This window comes from Bubalus bubalis, chromosome 4 (genome assembly GCF_019923935.1).
Source record: "Bubalus bubalis isolate 160015118507 breed Murrah chromosome 4, NDDB_SH_1, whole genome shotgun sequence".
Lineage (NCBI taxonomy): Eukaryota > Metazoa > Chordata > Mammalia > Artiodactyla > Bovidae > Bubalus > Bubalus bubalis.
Genome location: NC_059160.1, coordinates 145,847,273 through 145,862,930, shown reverse-complemented (window position 1 = coordinate 145,862,930; position 15,658 = coordinate 145,847,273). Strand labels below are relative to the sequence as shown.

Genomic DNA, 15,658 nt, shown 5'->3' with positions numbered 1-15,658 from the left:
TGCCTCTCCTTTCCCAGTCTGGGAAGGGTCCCCTCTCTCTCCAGCCCAGCCTTGTCATCCTTGACAACTCCCAGCAGGCGTGTGACGGCTCGGCCAGCACGCACACCTTGTGTTTATAAGAGCCTTGTCACAGCTCTCCACACCCGGGCCAACCTCTCTCTCTCTTTTTTCTCTCTTTTCTTCTTTTTCTTGGTAGAAGGTGGAAGGACTAAGCCTTTCTTTCCAAACAGAAACTCAGGCGCTCAGAGAAGGTGAGGGGCTCCACAGTGGATCTCCTGCTGACTGTCAGCAGAGCCAGAACCTCCTCTCCATGGCTCCCCAACGTTCCCCAGACCCCTCTCAGCAGCCTGAGCCAAGGAGGCATCGGGCAGGGTGGGTGCGGTGAGGGCAGGAACAGCCGCCTCCAAGAATGGGCTCGGCAGCTGTCCCAAAGGAGGCAGTGACGGACGGGACATGGGAAAGACCTGCAGGAGGCAACAGCTGGCTTCAGCTGCCAGGCCAAAGCCGAGCCCTGCTCCCACGGGGTGAGGCCGGGCCTGACACCTCCACCTCACCGCCCCCACAGCTCCAGCTCTAGTCTCTCACAGGCTTCAGAGGCGATGACAGGCCCAGCCGGTCCCTGAGAGGACAGCCCAGAGACAGTACAGATGCACACAGCTGTAGGCTGCAGGAGTGGGGGAAGGACCGCCGCCTCTGAAAGTTGACCTGTCTCCGCAATGTCGACAGGAGGGGGAACCCCAGGCTTCCCAGGTTTCTCACTCGGCAACTCTCCCCCAAAATCTCTTTCACCTCGGGCTGGAGTGAGTCTCGCCAGTACAGGGCCCTTCATCCTGCAGGCCCCATGCTCTGGGGCCGTCAGCAACTTACTTTTCCCCTCTGGGCCTCAGTGTCCCCATCATAAAGTGAGAGTGAGGGTGAGATAGTCTGCAGGCCGCGTCCACATGGGTCTGGCTCCTAAGATTGGCAGTCCCAGCAGTGACACCTCTGCCATCCAGGGTCAGGGCCAGGGGCCAGCAAGGCCAGAGTGGGCCAGGTCCCTACTGCTCAACCCTCTGCTAGAAGGAGAATCAGCGGTGGACTAGGATGAGACTAGACAGTAAGATAGGAGGCTCTATGAGCCCGGATGGTTTGCAAACATTTATGCCTTATTTTCCTAACTTCTGACTAAAAGCAAGCATTTCCTTCAATCACAAGTGAAGGCTGCCCCTGTAGTGTCTCGGAGCCCAGGACACGGTCACCACTGAGCTCAGAGACATTTTCACATCACACAGTGGCTCTGCAGGTATCTGGAAACGTGGCTTGCACTCATCACTCCCTTCATATCACCACATAATGATCAGACCCAGGACCACTCTGGTTTCAGTTTCTCCATCTCTAATTCAAACCACCACCTCCCCTCTATCCTTTGTTCTAGACATGACACAGAAACCATGATCTCCAGCTTGTCAAACCCTGTGAGCTCGGAAAAGATGAATGGTGGCTATTCCAAAGCAGAGTCTGGCCCTCACAACTGAAGCAGAAAGCTGGACATCTGCTCCTGAGGCAGCCATCACCCTGCCCCATTCCTTTCTTTGCCTTTCCTGCCCACCAGACCCTCTTGCAAAATCCCAAGCCCTGCCGTAAGGAATGCTGTGACCACAAGAACCTCCACAAATGGCCATCACCAAAGCCACCAAGAGCAGAGACTCAGAGTAGCTATATCCCTGGAGTCAACTAGTCCAACCTTCCCTTTCTACAGATGAGGTAACTGAGGTCCAGAGAGGAAAAGTGATGAGCTCCAAGTCATAAGGGAAGAGGTCATAAGGAAAGAAGGGGGACCCAAGGCTCCTAGCCCCCATCCCAAGTCCCCTGGCTGGGCGTGCTGACTCCAGCCTGAGGCAAAGGGGAGCCTTTGTTGTGAGCACAGGGAGATTGTACTGAGCAGACACTATACTGCTGGCCAAGTCAGGGGTTGTTGGTAAGTATGTGATTCCCAAGCCTACCTGGGGTGAACAGAAAGGGGAGGGCTTAACAGGTACCCGAGATAGCCAGTGATCTTGAGTACTGACCCAGGGGCATGCCAGGAGGACCAATGGGTGGACCTCTGACGGCAAAGCATCTAACATATCTCATTTATTCCCAACCCGATACAAAGAGCCGACTCATTGGAAAAGACCCTGATGCTGGGAAAAGACCCTGATGCTGGGAAAGATTGAAAGCAGGAGAAGAAGGGGATGACAGAGAATGAGATGCTTGGATGTTTGAGCAAAGTCCAGGAGACAGTGAAGGACAGGGAAGCCTGACATGCTGCAATCCATGGAGTCGCAAAGAGTCAGACATGGCTTAGCGACTGAACAACAGCAGCAACAAAAAGGAGCTGCCAACTCTTACAACTCAATATTAAGTTAACAAAATATCCAATTTAAAATGGCAAAGGATTTGAAGTACATACAGATGCCAAATAAGCATATAAGTTGTTCAGCATCTTAAATCATTAGCAAAATGCACTAGAATGACAAAGGTGAAAAGACCGACAATACCAAGTGTTGGTAAAGCTGTGGAAGAACCGGAGACATGGTGCTTACGTGTAACGTCACAGAGCCACTTTGGAGACAGCTTTGGAGTTTCTTACAAATTTAAACAGACACACCTCAGCACTTTCTACTCTCAGGTAGCTAACTACCCAAGAGAAGTGAAACCATGTCAGCATGATTCATCATAGCCCCAACAGAAATCAACCCACAAGTCCATCAGCTGGCGAACAGATGAAAAAAACGTGCACTTTTATAGAATGAAATTGCAGTTTAGTCGCTAAGTTGTGTGTGACACTTTTGCAACCCCATAGAGTAGCCCACCAGGCTCCTCTGTCCACAGGATTTCCCAGTCAAGAATACTGGAGTGGGGTGCCATTTCCTTCTCCAGGATATCTTCTCAACCTATGGACTGAACCCACATCTCCTGCACTGGCAGGCAGATTCTTTACCACTGAGCCACCAGGAAAGCCCACAATGGAATACGACGCAGCAATTTTTAAAAAGGAAAAAGTAACCGATACACACATGACATGGGATGAACCTTGAAAACATCATACGAAGAGAAACACACCAAGCCTCAGAGACTTCAAACTATCCAGTTTGACATTTGTATGACATCAAGCAAAGGTAAAACTCGAGGGGCAGAAAGCAGATGGATAGTTGTCAGGGACAGGGGAGTCCAATACGCAGGGGCTTGAGAGCACCTTTGGGAGAGGGAATTACTCCATATATTGAATGTGGTGGTTACATAACTACATACATTAGCCAGTGCTGAACTGTACACTTAACATGGGTGAATCCTGTTGTATGAAGTTTACCTAAATAAATCTGTTAGAAACAAAGAGGAGCTTGCTCCTTCCCATCACCTCTTCCTCCTTAACTCCAGAACTCACCCACTGTGAAACCTCAAAGCTATCTCTCTGGACCTTAGTTGCCATGCCTGTGAAATGGGGACAGAGGTAGTACCTCCACTGTGGGGCTGCCATGACGGGTAAACAATAGAGCTGATCCCTGAACAACACGAAGGTTAGTGACGTTGACCCTCCGTGCAATCTACGGTATGTACCCGCAGTTCCGAGTATACGGATCCAACCAACCACAGACCGAGCAGCAGGTATCTATGACAAAAACTCACACAAAAGTGAACCCACGCAGTTCAAACCTGTGGGGTTCAAGGGTCCACCGTGTAATTAGACAAGCCTGCAGAACAGGGCCTGGTCGGTGAGTGCTCCATAAAAATCAGCTGCTAGCATGCATGTCAGACTAACACGCATCAATCAGACTCTGGAGCTGCGCTGTGCAATACAGTAGCTGCCAAGTGGGATGCACGGCAAGTGCAAAAGAAACACTGGGTTCAAAGACTTAGCACCAAAAACGTGAAACATCTCAAACAATTGAGTATCGTTGACGATATGGTTAGTTCAGTTGATTATATGTCAAAATTATAGTATTTTGATATTGGGGTTAAATAACATATGTTACTAAAATTAAGTTCATCTACTTAGTTTTACTTTTTTATGTGGCTATTTAAAATGACATGTGGGATTTCCCTGGTAGTCCAATGGTTATAACTCCGTGCTTTCACTGCAGGGGCCATGGGTTTGATCCCTGGTCAGTGAACTAAGACCCCCCGTATGTTGCATGGCACAGCCAAAAACTTAATCAATTAAAAAAAATGACACATATGATGAAACTATCACAGCATTATAAACCATGAATTGAAAAAACATGTGGCTCACTTTATACAGGTATCCCCCATCTTTTTGAAAGTTCCCTTTATGCCACTTGGCTCTTCCAAAAGACCTACGTTAATAACTGTTTTCACTAACCAAAGGAAATCCAAAGAGGATTTTGCTTTTACAAAAAAAAAAAAAAAAGTGGAAGATAAAAATAGCGTTGAGCATTTGTCTTGCAGGAGACACGACAGAGGCAGTGCACCCCATGCAGGAGGAGGGGCCCCGCCAAAATCCTTCCCAGAGCCACTCTCTGCATCTCAGCATCAGCATCTGTGCTTTAAATCCATTCATTTTGTGCATTCACCAGCAAGAGGTGTCCTAAGGTAATTCTGTCTCCGCTTAATGCCATTTCGGCTAAAAAAACTTCCATAGAACATTCTATTTTTGGATAGCAGGGAAACCCATATTCCTGTTGGACAGTGCTGCTGAGTCTCAAGTCCTCTATGGTCCCTGAAGGTCCCCCTCGGTCAGCTCAGATTCCTCAGAGCTGAGCCCAGTGACTGCGGCAGGTATGAATTTATAACCTTCTGTGTGGGGCATGAGAAAAACCCAGGAAGGCAGTACTAGCATATCCATTCAACAGATAGAAAAGTGATAACTCCCCAATATCCTCACACCTAGTTGGAGAAACAGTGATTTCAACTCAGTGTGATGGCTCAGACGGTAAAGAATCCGCTTGCAAGGTGGGAGACCTGGGTTTAATCCCTGGGTCAGGAAGATCCCCTGGAGGGGGGCACAGCAACCCGCTCCAGTATTCTTGCCTGGAGAATTCTATGGACAGAGCAGCCTTGTGGGCTACGGTCCTTGGGGTCGCAAAGAGTCGGACACAGCTGAGCGACTAAGCACAGACACAGACAGATAACTTAATGTGAAACGTGGATTCTGGAGCCGGAATTCCCATCCCTACTGCGTACTAGTCATGTGGCACATGGCTTAACTTCTCTGAGACTCAGTTTCCCCAACTATAAACTCTATAACCCCAACTATAACTGCCTCCCTAACTGGATCATCTGGGGATGAAGTAAGAGAATGTGTTTAAGGTGACACCTACCCAGCTCAACACACAGCAAGGGCACAGCTCAGTAGCTGCCCTTCACATCACCCCAGATCCCAGGCTCCCTCTACTCTCTCCCTACCTTCTCCATATCCCCTCCCTGTAACCACAGACTGGTACCAGATCTAACCCTCCCCGGCCAGGACCAGGGCCACATCTAGACACTGCCTATCAAAGGAAAGTCTGGAGGAATAAGTGGGCTCAGTAGTCCCCTGGCTGTCATCCTGGACAAACAACAGGGCCCAGGGCGGCTGGGCCACAGCAGCTGCCCTGCTGTAGAAACACACAATTGTAAGTCTCCCCGTTTCACTGTGTTTTGGTAAACCACCTAGGAAAGTTTCAATCTGCTTCTGGTCTTAGTAAAAAACCAAGAGAGGGGATTCCCTGGTGGCTTAGTGGTAAAGAATCTGCCTGCCAACACAGGAGACGTGGGTTTGATCCCTGGTCCAGGAATAGTCCACAAGCAGCTAAGCCTGAGTACCACAACTGCTGCTGCTGCTAAGCCACTTCCATCGTGTCCGACGCAAGCCATTACTCTAAAGCCCGGGAGCTGCACCTACTGAAGCCCACACGCCCTGGCGCCTGTGCTCTGCAATCAGAGAAGCCACTGCAGCGAGAAGCCTGCACACCACAACTACAGAGCGGCCCTCACTCGGTGCAACTAAAGAGAGCCCATGTGCAGCAATTTAGACCCAGCACGACCAATAAATTTTTCAAATTTTTTTAAATAAAAAAATTATTTAAAAAAAAAAAGAGAAAAGAACAAAGAGAGTCTAGCTCTTCTCTGGAGCCTTGGGCAAGTCCTCTCTTTGCTCTGAAAACCCACCCACATCCTTAGTCGGTCCAACTGCTCTGCCACCGCTGGTCACTAGCCCCTGACTAGTCCAACAATAGCAGCCTCCAGGAAAGAAGGCTTCCTCCTTCTCTCTGTCCCCCTGCCACCCATCCTCCAAGCAGCAGCCACAAGGATCTTTAAAGCCCTAAGTCACATCGTCCGCCCTACTTAGCTGCTTCCTCTTCTGTAAAGTGGGAGTCATAAACCCTGTCTCACCTCCCTTAAGGGTTGTTGTCAGTAGCAGAGATAGAAAAGCCACAAAGACACAGAAAGGCCCCTAAAGTCTGCAGGAAAGGAATGATTACCATGGGAACACAGACGACCACAGGCAGAGGAAACTCAGGCGGAGGTCATGTCATTTCCATCCATCATGCTGTGACATGTAAAGCCCTCAGCCCAGCGGACAGGCCCCCACCCCCTCCCCTTGCTCTGATGCTCCAGCCACAGGCCAAGTCCACCTCCTCCTTCCAACACCACAGGCCCTCTTCTCATGAGCACCCACCACTCCTCTGCCTGGAACACCCTCTAGCTTGTTCACGCGGCTGCCCCTTCCCCTGGTCGTGGCTCAAATGTCCCGCCTCAGAAGCCTCTCTGAGGTCCTGGCAACACTGGTTGTCACACCCCACCCCCTCAACACTTCTGCTGCTCATGACCTCCTTTTACTTTTCAGTTGCCTCACCAATGGGATTATGTCGACAGCAGCAGCCTCCCCAACTTCCCAAGAGCTGGTCGGTGCCTAAACTGCCCACAGCTTGGCCCCAGCACCAAACCACACATGGGTCCCAGCAGATGCTCAGGAAATGTTTCTGAGACGAACACGTGACGACTTGGGGGCATCTTTCAGGAGCACAGAAGAGCGCCTGGCATCAAGGACCAGTCTCAGCCCACACAAGAGGGTGTGGGGAAAGATGCTCCCACCCTAGACTCTCTCACCAGGACTGCCCTCCTCCCCACCCTTCCACATCCTACCTGCCAGCTCCTCCAGGAAGCTCTCCCTGACTACATCTCTCAGCTCCCACTGCCCTCTGTGAGCATCACAAAATGGGACTCTCCATTCTCTTCCACTGCATGCTGTTCCCAGCAGTGTGTATCCTACGTCCTGGGTCCTGCTGCCTGGCTCCAGGGAAAAGCCAGATACACACTTGCTGAGGGAACAAATCAGCTCCATCACTTCACCCTCTCACCCTGGCCAGCTCCTTGTTGATGGGACCAAGGATGGTACTCCACAAGCAGGCACACAAGGTGGAAAGATGTCTAAACATTATAGTATTTATTTCTGAGCTGGGGGACTGAATATTGTTATTCATCTTCTTTTTTGCTTATTCACCACTTCTAAATCTCCTACAACAAACATTATTACTTTGGGAATGTTTTTAAGTACGGTTATTTGCAGTAGTTTCAAAGTTGGACAGCGGCCACAGCTCCCCACCCAGTGTACCCCCACCTCACCCAACCCTAGTCCCCCAGTACACCCTCAGCTTGGTGCCTTTGCCACCCATGTGCCCTCTGCCTGTGGTCGTTCATGTTCCCATAATAATTATTCCATTCCTACAGCCTGGCGGGGTTTTCTTTGTTGTTTATCTTTGCTCCTGACAACAACCCTCAAGAGAGGTGAATAGGGTTTATGGCTCCCACTTTGCAGAAAGAAAACCGCTAAGCAGGGCCAGCTATGTGAATTTCCCCAGCCTATATGGCTTGGTAGAGGCAGAATTCCGGTTTCTGCTGCATGGCCCATCACCTCATGTCTTTAGCGGGTCACCCAGACCCACCTCTTCACACAATCTCTGCTCCTTAGCCTCTGTAAAACTAGGATGAGGTCAATTTTAAAAAAAAGTAAAAGGGGCTTCCCTGATCCAGTGACTAAGACTCCGCACTCCCAATGCAAGAGGCCGAGTTTCAATCCCTAATCACGAAACTAGCTCCTGCGTGCCCCAACTAAAGACCCCACTGCTGCAACTAGACCCAGTACAGCCAAATAAAGAAATAAATCGTTTAATAAAATTAAATGAAGCTATCTGGGATCTGAGATTGCAGGAGACCTTCATCAGCTGAATATCTTTCTGAAATGTTTCCACTTTTTCTAAACTGAAAAAAAAAAGGTTAAAAATTAAAATCAGAAGGTGAATGCATGTTTGGAAATAATGCCCTGTGTTCAGCAGTGGGCTCCCTCTGTGTGGCAGGCCTTGAGTTCCAGACTTCGGCCTGCAAACAATGGGGAGCCCCAAGAGATGGAACTGGAGGTGGGACAAAGGCAGGCGGGGCAGAGCGACTGGGCAGCCAGCTGAGGAACTGCAGTGAGTGGGGGCCAATGTCAGAGTAAGGGGATCACCCTGCAAGTGGACCCCTGGGCTGGGAGAAGCTGCAGGTGGAACAGCAGGCCCCCACCCTCACTGAGGGGCAAACGAGCCTCCTTCTCAGCTCACCTGACAGGTGGAGAACAGAGAGGGGGCTCCTGCCTGCTCTGCAGCCAGCAAAGACCCTGGCACGTGTCACCAGATGCTCCAGTGGGGCCTGCAGGCTCCTGGAATCTGGGACCCTCAGGAAGGAAAAGGGCCCTTTCCAGCACCCCTCGTTGTCTGCCTCCAGGTTTAGGGAGCTCCCTACCTCAGGAGCTCCCCATGGTGGCTCAGCTGTCCTCAGAGGAACTCTGCCTATGTGGTGGGACCTTAGATTGGAGATGGGGGCAGGGGGCTACAATGGACATTTTGAGGAAAAGTCAGAAAATCTGAACATAGATTATATTTTGTTGGATAAATAAGCTCACTTCCTTGGATGCCATAATGAAATGTAGAAACAAGGAGAATGTCCTCATTCTTAGGAGATGCAAGCTGAAGGGTTTACAGGTGCAGGATCCTGACATCTATGAATTTCATATGGTTTAGGGAGTAGGGGGCAGAGGGAACAAATACTAGCAACTGGTAAGGAGGGACTTGCGTTCTCTTCTTTCAACTTTTCAGTAGGTTTGAAATCTTTCAAAATAAAAAATTGGTAAAGTATTTTTAAAATTAAAAAATGTTTAAAATTTAGCTACCCTTCCCATCACTTCATGGGAAATAGATGGGGAAACAGTGGCAACAGTGTCAGACTTTATTTTTCTGGGCTCCAAAATCACTGCAGATGGTGACTGCAGCCATGAAATTAAAAGACACTTACTTCTTGGAAGAAAAGTTATGACCAACCTAGACAACATATTCAAAAGCAGAGACATTACTTTGCCAACAAAGGTCTGTCTAGTCAAGGCTATGGTTTTTCCAGTGGTCATGTATGGATGTGAGAATTGGACTGTGAAGAAAGCTGAGCACCTAAGAATTGATGCTTTTGAACTGTGGTGTTGGAGAAGACTCTTGAGAGTCCCTTGGACTGCAAGGAGATCCAACCAGTCCATTCTAAAGGAGATCAGCCCTGGGTGTTCTTTGGAGGGAATGATGCTAAACCTGAAACTCCAGTACTTTGGCCATCTCATGCGAAGAGTTGACTCATTGGAAAAGACTCTGATGCTGGGAGGGATTGGGGGCGGGAGGAGAAGGGGACGACAGAGGATGAGATGGCTGGATGGCATCACTGACTCGAACGTGAGTTTGGGTGAACTCCGGGAGCTGGTGATGGACAGGGAAGCCTGGCATGCTGCGATTCATGGGGTCGCGAAGAGTCGGACACGACTGAGCGACTGACTCAACTGAACTGTACTGTACCTTATAAGAAGCTATTTCCCCACACATTGCCCTCACTGAAGCCTCAGAGAAAGCAGCTCATCTGGAAGGAGAAAGTCTTCAGTCCACACAGGCAAAGTGCTTGAGCCCTGTGGTTTTGTTTCTTTCCATTCTCATTAGCTGCTAGGACCTGAAAGTCAAGGAATTTCAAATACAACTCCAGATCTCCAGAGAACCCAAATATGCCCAACAACAGGGTGCTGTGGGATGCCCCTGGAGGGGCCCCTGCCACCCTCCAGGCCTGTGGGCCAGGTGGGGACAGTGCTCCAAGTTGAGCCCTTGTCCTGGGCCAGCCCCACAAGCACCGTATCTGGTCCACTTGTGTCCCCGTCCCTGTGGGTCTTCCATCTTTCCCAAGCGTGTCCTCTTCCCCCAGGCCCTAGCAGCCCAGACAGGGCCACACTGTCTCAGCACACACCAACCCTCTGAGAATAGGGTGGCCCACCTCCCTCATTGTGATCACTCCATGGGGCTGCCTCCAGCCCCTGGAAAGCCTTTCTGTCTTGGGCTCAGCCCCTGCTTCCATTCCTGTCCTGGAGCATGTGGCTTTCTGGTCCCAAGGCAGGACTGACCTCCTCCAGAGAAATCTCCCTGGTGGAGATTCTGCCACCTCTGAACCACTGGCTCAGCTTCTCAGCCTGAGAAAAACCTCCAGCAAATGCCCACAGCGGGGACTTCCCCAGTGGTCTTTTGGTTAAGATTCTGTGCTTTCACTGCAAGGGGCACAGGCTCAATTCCAGGCTGGGGAACTAAGATCCCACAAGATGCATAGCAGCCTCCCCCCAAAAAAAAGGCAGGCCCACATCCCCTTCTGTCCCCGTCCCTCCCTTCATCTGTATTAAACAAACTGGATGACAGATAGGGCAGCTAGCTGAGCGTGTGGCTGCCTACAGCCAGGGCCAAACTCCTGATCTCCCCCGCAGCTACTTGGGCCAGGTGACTAATCCTAGCTAATGAAACATGAGGGGCAGTGTCCTTGGCAAATTCTGGATCCTTCCCTATGAGCCCCCTTTACTCCTTTCCTCCAGCCTGCTGCCTGGAATACAGGCATGATGGCTGACATTTTGCAGCCGTCTTGAGCTGTGAGCACATGAAACCACACCCCGGGAATCTGTAGCAGAATCACCACATTGTGGCCTGGACCGCAGAGCTCCGGGCTCGGACAGGACACAGAAATAAACTTCCATCTTCTGTAAACCACTGTCATTTGGCTTTTCCTACTACTCGCAGCCAAATCTAATCCTGACTAATGCACTCCGTTATTTTTAGGGATGGCCCTCAATGACCACAAGCTGCAAGGCACAACTTCCTTCTTCCTCCTTTCTCAGGAGAACATCAAGTTCCCTCTGGTCGTGCTCCGGCAGGTCAACAACACCAGGATCCCGTGAGTCCAGACCACACTGGGGCCACAGCAGCTCACGGAATACAGAAGACGCTGTCCACAGCCACCAGGGCCCATGGGGTAGCTGAGGATATGCACAAATGTCACGCCACCATTGACTGACACAGACCATGTGATGCAGAAGCCTTTTCCAAGTCAGCTGCAGAAATCTAGAAGGTTCCAAGCTGCTAAATGTTGGTTCCACCCTATAGATAGAGGCTTGGGCTCCATTCCTCCAAAAAGGAAGAGTGAGACCACAAGTCTCCCCATCTGGAGTCTCTCTGAGTCCCTCTCGAGGCCTTTCTGAGAACTCGGCAGAAAACAAGAAGGTATTATCTGGCTGGGAGGGACTCTGCCTGTAGGTTCTGTCGAGCAGGAGGGGAATATAGACATCCCCGGGGAGGTGTCAGTCAACTCTGGGAAGGACATTCCTTCTGTGCCTGAAAGAGGCTGAAGCTCCTCTCCATCTAGGATTAGGAGTAGTGGGAGGGCCTCAGAGAGAGCAGGGTTAGAAGCACCTGGACACCCCCACACGCCCAGTGATGGTGCTCCAAGAAGCTGGCCATTTGGGCTTTTCTAGGCCAGCAGAGCCTACAGTCTCCTGACACCACACCTAGAGCCCTGACCCTGCCAACACTCTCCTGGCTGCTTCCAGGGACTGGGCTCCAAAGGGCCCGTGGGAACTTACACTTGAACCCCATTCCTGACCTCCAGCAATGCCATAGGGACCTGAAGCATCATTTTAAGGAGCTGGGAAGAATGACGACCCAATTCTGCAGTTTGTCCTCATCCATCCCAGCCCTGTGGCCTCCAGTCTAGACTCCCTTGCCTGGCCTTCAAGCCTCCCGTTCCCACACTCAGCATCCCCTATTTACCCTCCACATTCCTGCCACTCCAGGCAAAGCCAAGTTCTCAGCTGCCCCATGGGATGGAGCAAGTCAAGCCCCAAGAGATGTTCCCCTCCAGCACAGGTTCTCTGAGAAGCCTCAAGTTCAACCTAGCCCTCTGTGGGTCACACTTGATGTCCACCTAGGAAGTAGGAGGCCTGGTCAAGATTAGTAGGAGGAGATTTTAGCAGCTCAACCCTCTGAGCAAAATCAACCTTTCACAGAAGTTCAATGTATAAAACAACTAGAAGCAGAGCTGCTGTGCTGACCGCTAGCCCAGGAAGAGGGCTGCCAAGCTTTTGGCCCCCAGACCCACTGCGGGGCCCCTCCTAGGGAGGAGCACTGCCAGAGCTGCTGGCCAGAGATGCTCAAGGCCCTTGACTGCTAGAATCTCCCAGGATGCATCTGGCCCTTCCCTGCCTCCACGCCTCTGCCCTCTTGGTCCTACAACCAGGAATGCCATCCCTACCCTCACGCCTTCATCCCATCCATTACCGTTCAGTGGAAATGTCCCCGTCCCCTCCAAATCTTCCAACACACAGGCTGGACCCCAAACGACCCTGACCTTGAACCCACTGGACTGGCATTTGGTAAGTAGACGCCTCATCTCCCCACTCTGGATCTGATGCTCCTCCACACCGCCCCCATTCCAGCCCCCTGCCCAGGGTAGAATCCCCAGTAGTTGTAGGTTCCGAATGTCACTGTGCTAAATGAATTGCACATCTACCATGATTTCAGCTTCAGAACAACTCTATGAGAAAGGCAGGCGCACAGGCTTTTGTGCCATTTAACAGATGGAAAAACTGAGGCTCAGAGAGTTCACTACACAACATAACAGAGCCAGGCCTCTGGTTCCGCAGCCTGGGCCCTTTCCACTGAACTGTCCACCCATCACTCTCCCATTTCTCCTGAAGCCAGCCTCACTTTCCCCAAAGACACTGGGAAGCTTAATCCAGGGACCTACAGCAGGCAGAGAACAAGCTGGACCCAGGGAAGAGTGCCCCTTCCAGGGCCACAGCCTCTCACGGACCGCTGGCAGCCAGATGCCTGGGGCGGGTAACAATGGAGCTAAAAATAGGCCAGGAGGCTGAGTGGCCAGCTGCAGGAAACATCTGTCTCAGCCACAGAACAAACACAGAGGAAGTCACCATGCTCCAGGATTCCCCTACTGTGGGTGGGGCCAGGGGAGAGCTGGGGAGGAGGGGAGAAGGGGGGTTTCAGATTTTCAGCCTGGGCCCAGGGCAGGGGCTCACACCAGCCCACCCCCGGCCCTGGGGCTCATCCCCCAACATCCAGCACACACGCACACACATGCAGACACGGGACAGGGTCTAAATTCCCCTTAAGCACCAACATGTATCTTAAGTTAGAGTCACACCCACCTCTGAGACTCCAGTCTGTCCCTCTCATTTTACAGAAGAGCACACTGAGGTCCAGAGACCTGCCCAGTCACAGAGACAGTGGAAGAAAGAGCCAGGACCGGGGGCCTCCTACCCTTCTCCCTCACCTCCCTGTACATCTGCTTCACTTTTCTGAGCAGGGAAGACCCTGACCAGGAAGAGCTCTTTTGCTCCAACGAATGAAGCACAGGGTCAAAGTGATCTCAGGTACTAAGCCATCACTGCCCTTCTCACCATGAGGAGCAAAAGCCACAGTGGGCGGAAGTGCTAGACACTCAGCAGGAGGCTCAGCAGTAGCCCCAGACTGGGCTGGTCGTCAACTGCGATGACAAAATACACCAGTGTCGCTTAAGGACGTCCTTGATAGAGCAGTGGAGTACATGTCTTTTCAATAATGCGGGTAATAACCTGGGAAGAAGCACGTGGGCTGGTTACCAGCACACGACAGCTGTCTGCAAGATAAACCCTTGTGAACTGGTCTGCACTGTCGGCTGAAGCAGCCCCTTTGTCCGTGGAGCATCCCTTTTATGCAAAAGAATGGCTGACAGACAAAAAAATGTTATTCAGAACTGGGTATCTGGTAGACATTTTCTCCAAAACGAACAAAGTGAGCCTGTCCCTTCAAGGAAAAAAACTGACAGCATTTGTTGCCAGTGATAAGTTTGAACATTTAAAGAAAAATCAGAATTCTGGAAAACCTGAATCAGTCACTGTGAATCTGAAAGCTTCCTAAAACATAAAGATTTTGCAATGATATGACTGATGATGCGAACACATGCAATTGTGGGATATGATGAAATGAACTGTCCCACATTTGGAAGATCCAAACTCACTGAACCAGTATTTTCCCAATCACTGATACATGTTACCAAACCACACCTGGTCAAAGAGCCATTCACAGTACCAGAGAGTCCAGTGAATTTTAATGTAACAAAATATGAAAAGTTCATCAATGTGTTTTCAGATTCTATATTCCCTTTAAGATATTATTACTTGTATGCAGCATCAAAGGAAAACATCCTCAGGCTAACAAAATATTCCTGCCCTTTCCAATAATTTACCTGTGTGAAGCTAGATTTTCTTCCTATACTTCAACTGATCAACATATCATGACTGACTAAATGCAGGAACAGATATCAGAATCCAGCTGTCTTCTATTCAACTAGACATTAAAGAGATTTATAGATTGGCCAAACAATGCCACTTATCCCACTATATTTAAAACATAGTTATTTTTCAGAAAAAAAAATTATTTATGTGTAACATAATGGGTTTGCTATTGTTATTTTGAAATGAATGTATACATATGTCTTTAAGAATACTGTTTTAATTCTTAACATGGTCAATATCAATTTACAAATATATCACCCACATAAACAAGAGGCTTCAATTTTTAAGAGTATAAAAAGGGTATTAAAGAAGGGTATAAAGAGTATAAAGGAAGCAGTATTGAGACTAAAAAGTTTGCAAATAGCCATGGTTTCACCCCCACCATAACCCAATGGTTATTGTGGCCCACCATCCCATTTTTTGCAGGTACAAACACGGAGGCGCAGAGAGACTGCATAATCTGCCCAAGGGCACACAGGCGGCCAAAAGCCTCCAAGCACTCCAAGCTGTTAATCACCAAGCTGTCCCTCAGCTAACACCACGCTCCGAGGTAAGCAGAGAGAGATGAACGGCATACTACAAAGGGAACCCGGAAGCGAAAAAAGAGAACATAAGTTAATGTGTATATACTCTTGGGGCAGAAAAGAACTTTCTAAGCAAAATGCTAGGGGATAAATATAGTAAAATATTGATGGAGCAGACTACATTATAAAATAGTCAGCTTTTCAACAAATTTGAGTCAGTTGAACCAAGGTGGACAAACCTAAGAGAAAAACAAATATGTTAATGCATATATATGGAATCTAGAAAAATGGTACTGATGAACCTATCTGCAGGGGAGGAATAGAGACGGAGACATAGAGAATGGACTTGTGGGCACAGCAGAGGAAGGAGAGAGTGGGACGAATTGAGAGATGCATTACCAAGGGTGAAACAGATAACAGGTGGGAGGCCGCTGTAGAAGACAGGGAGCTCAGTTTGGAGCTCTGTGACGACCTACAGGGTGGAACTGGGGATGGGGAGGGAGACTCA

General features: G+C 49.8%; 1 protein-coding gene across 6 annotated transcripts in view; it reads right to left on the bottom strand.

Annotated features, from left to right (window-relative positions):
* PALD1 (phosphatase domain containing paladin 1) overlaps positions 1–15,658 on the bottom strand; it is an 84,407-nt gene that overhangs the window by 42,541 nt on the left and 26,208 nt on the right. The window contains exon 1 of one of the 6 annotated variants that reach the window (XM_025284682.3): positions 9,831–10,091. The exons of the other annotated variants lie outside the window; for them this stretch is intronic. The gene's annotated coding sequence lies outside the window, so the exon portion shown is untranslated. Of the gene's footprint in view, positions 1–9,830; positions 10,092–15,658 lie in introns of those variants that run through there. 6 annotated transcript variants of the gene reach the window in all.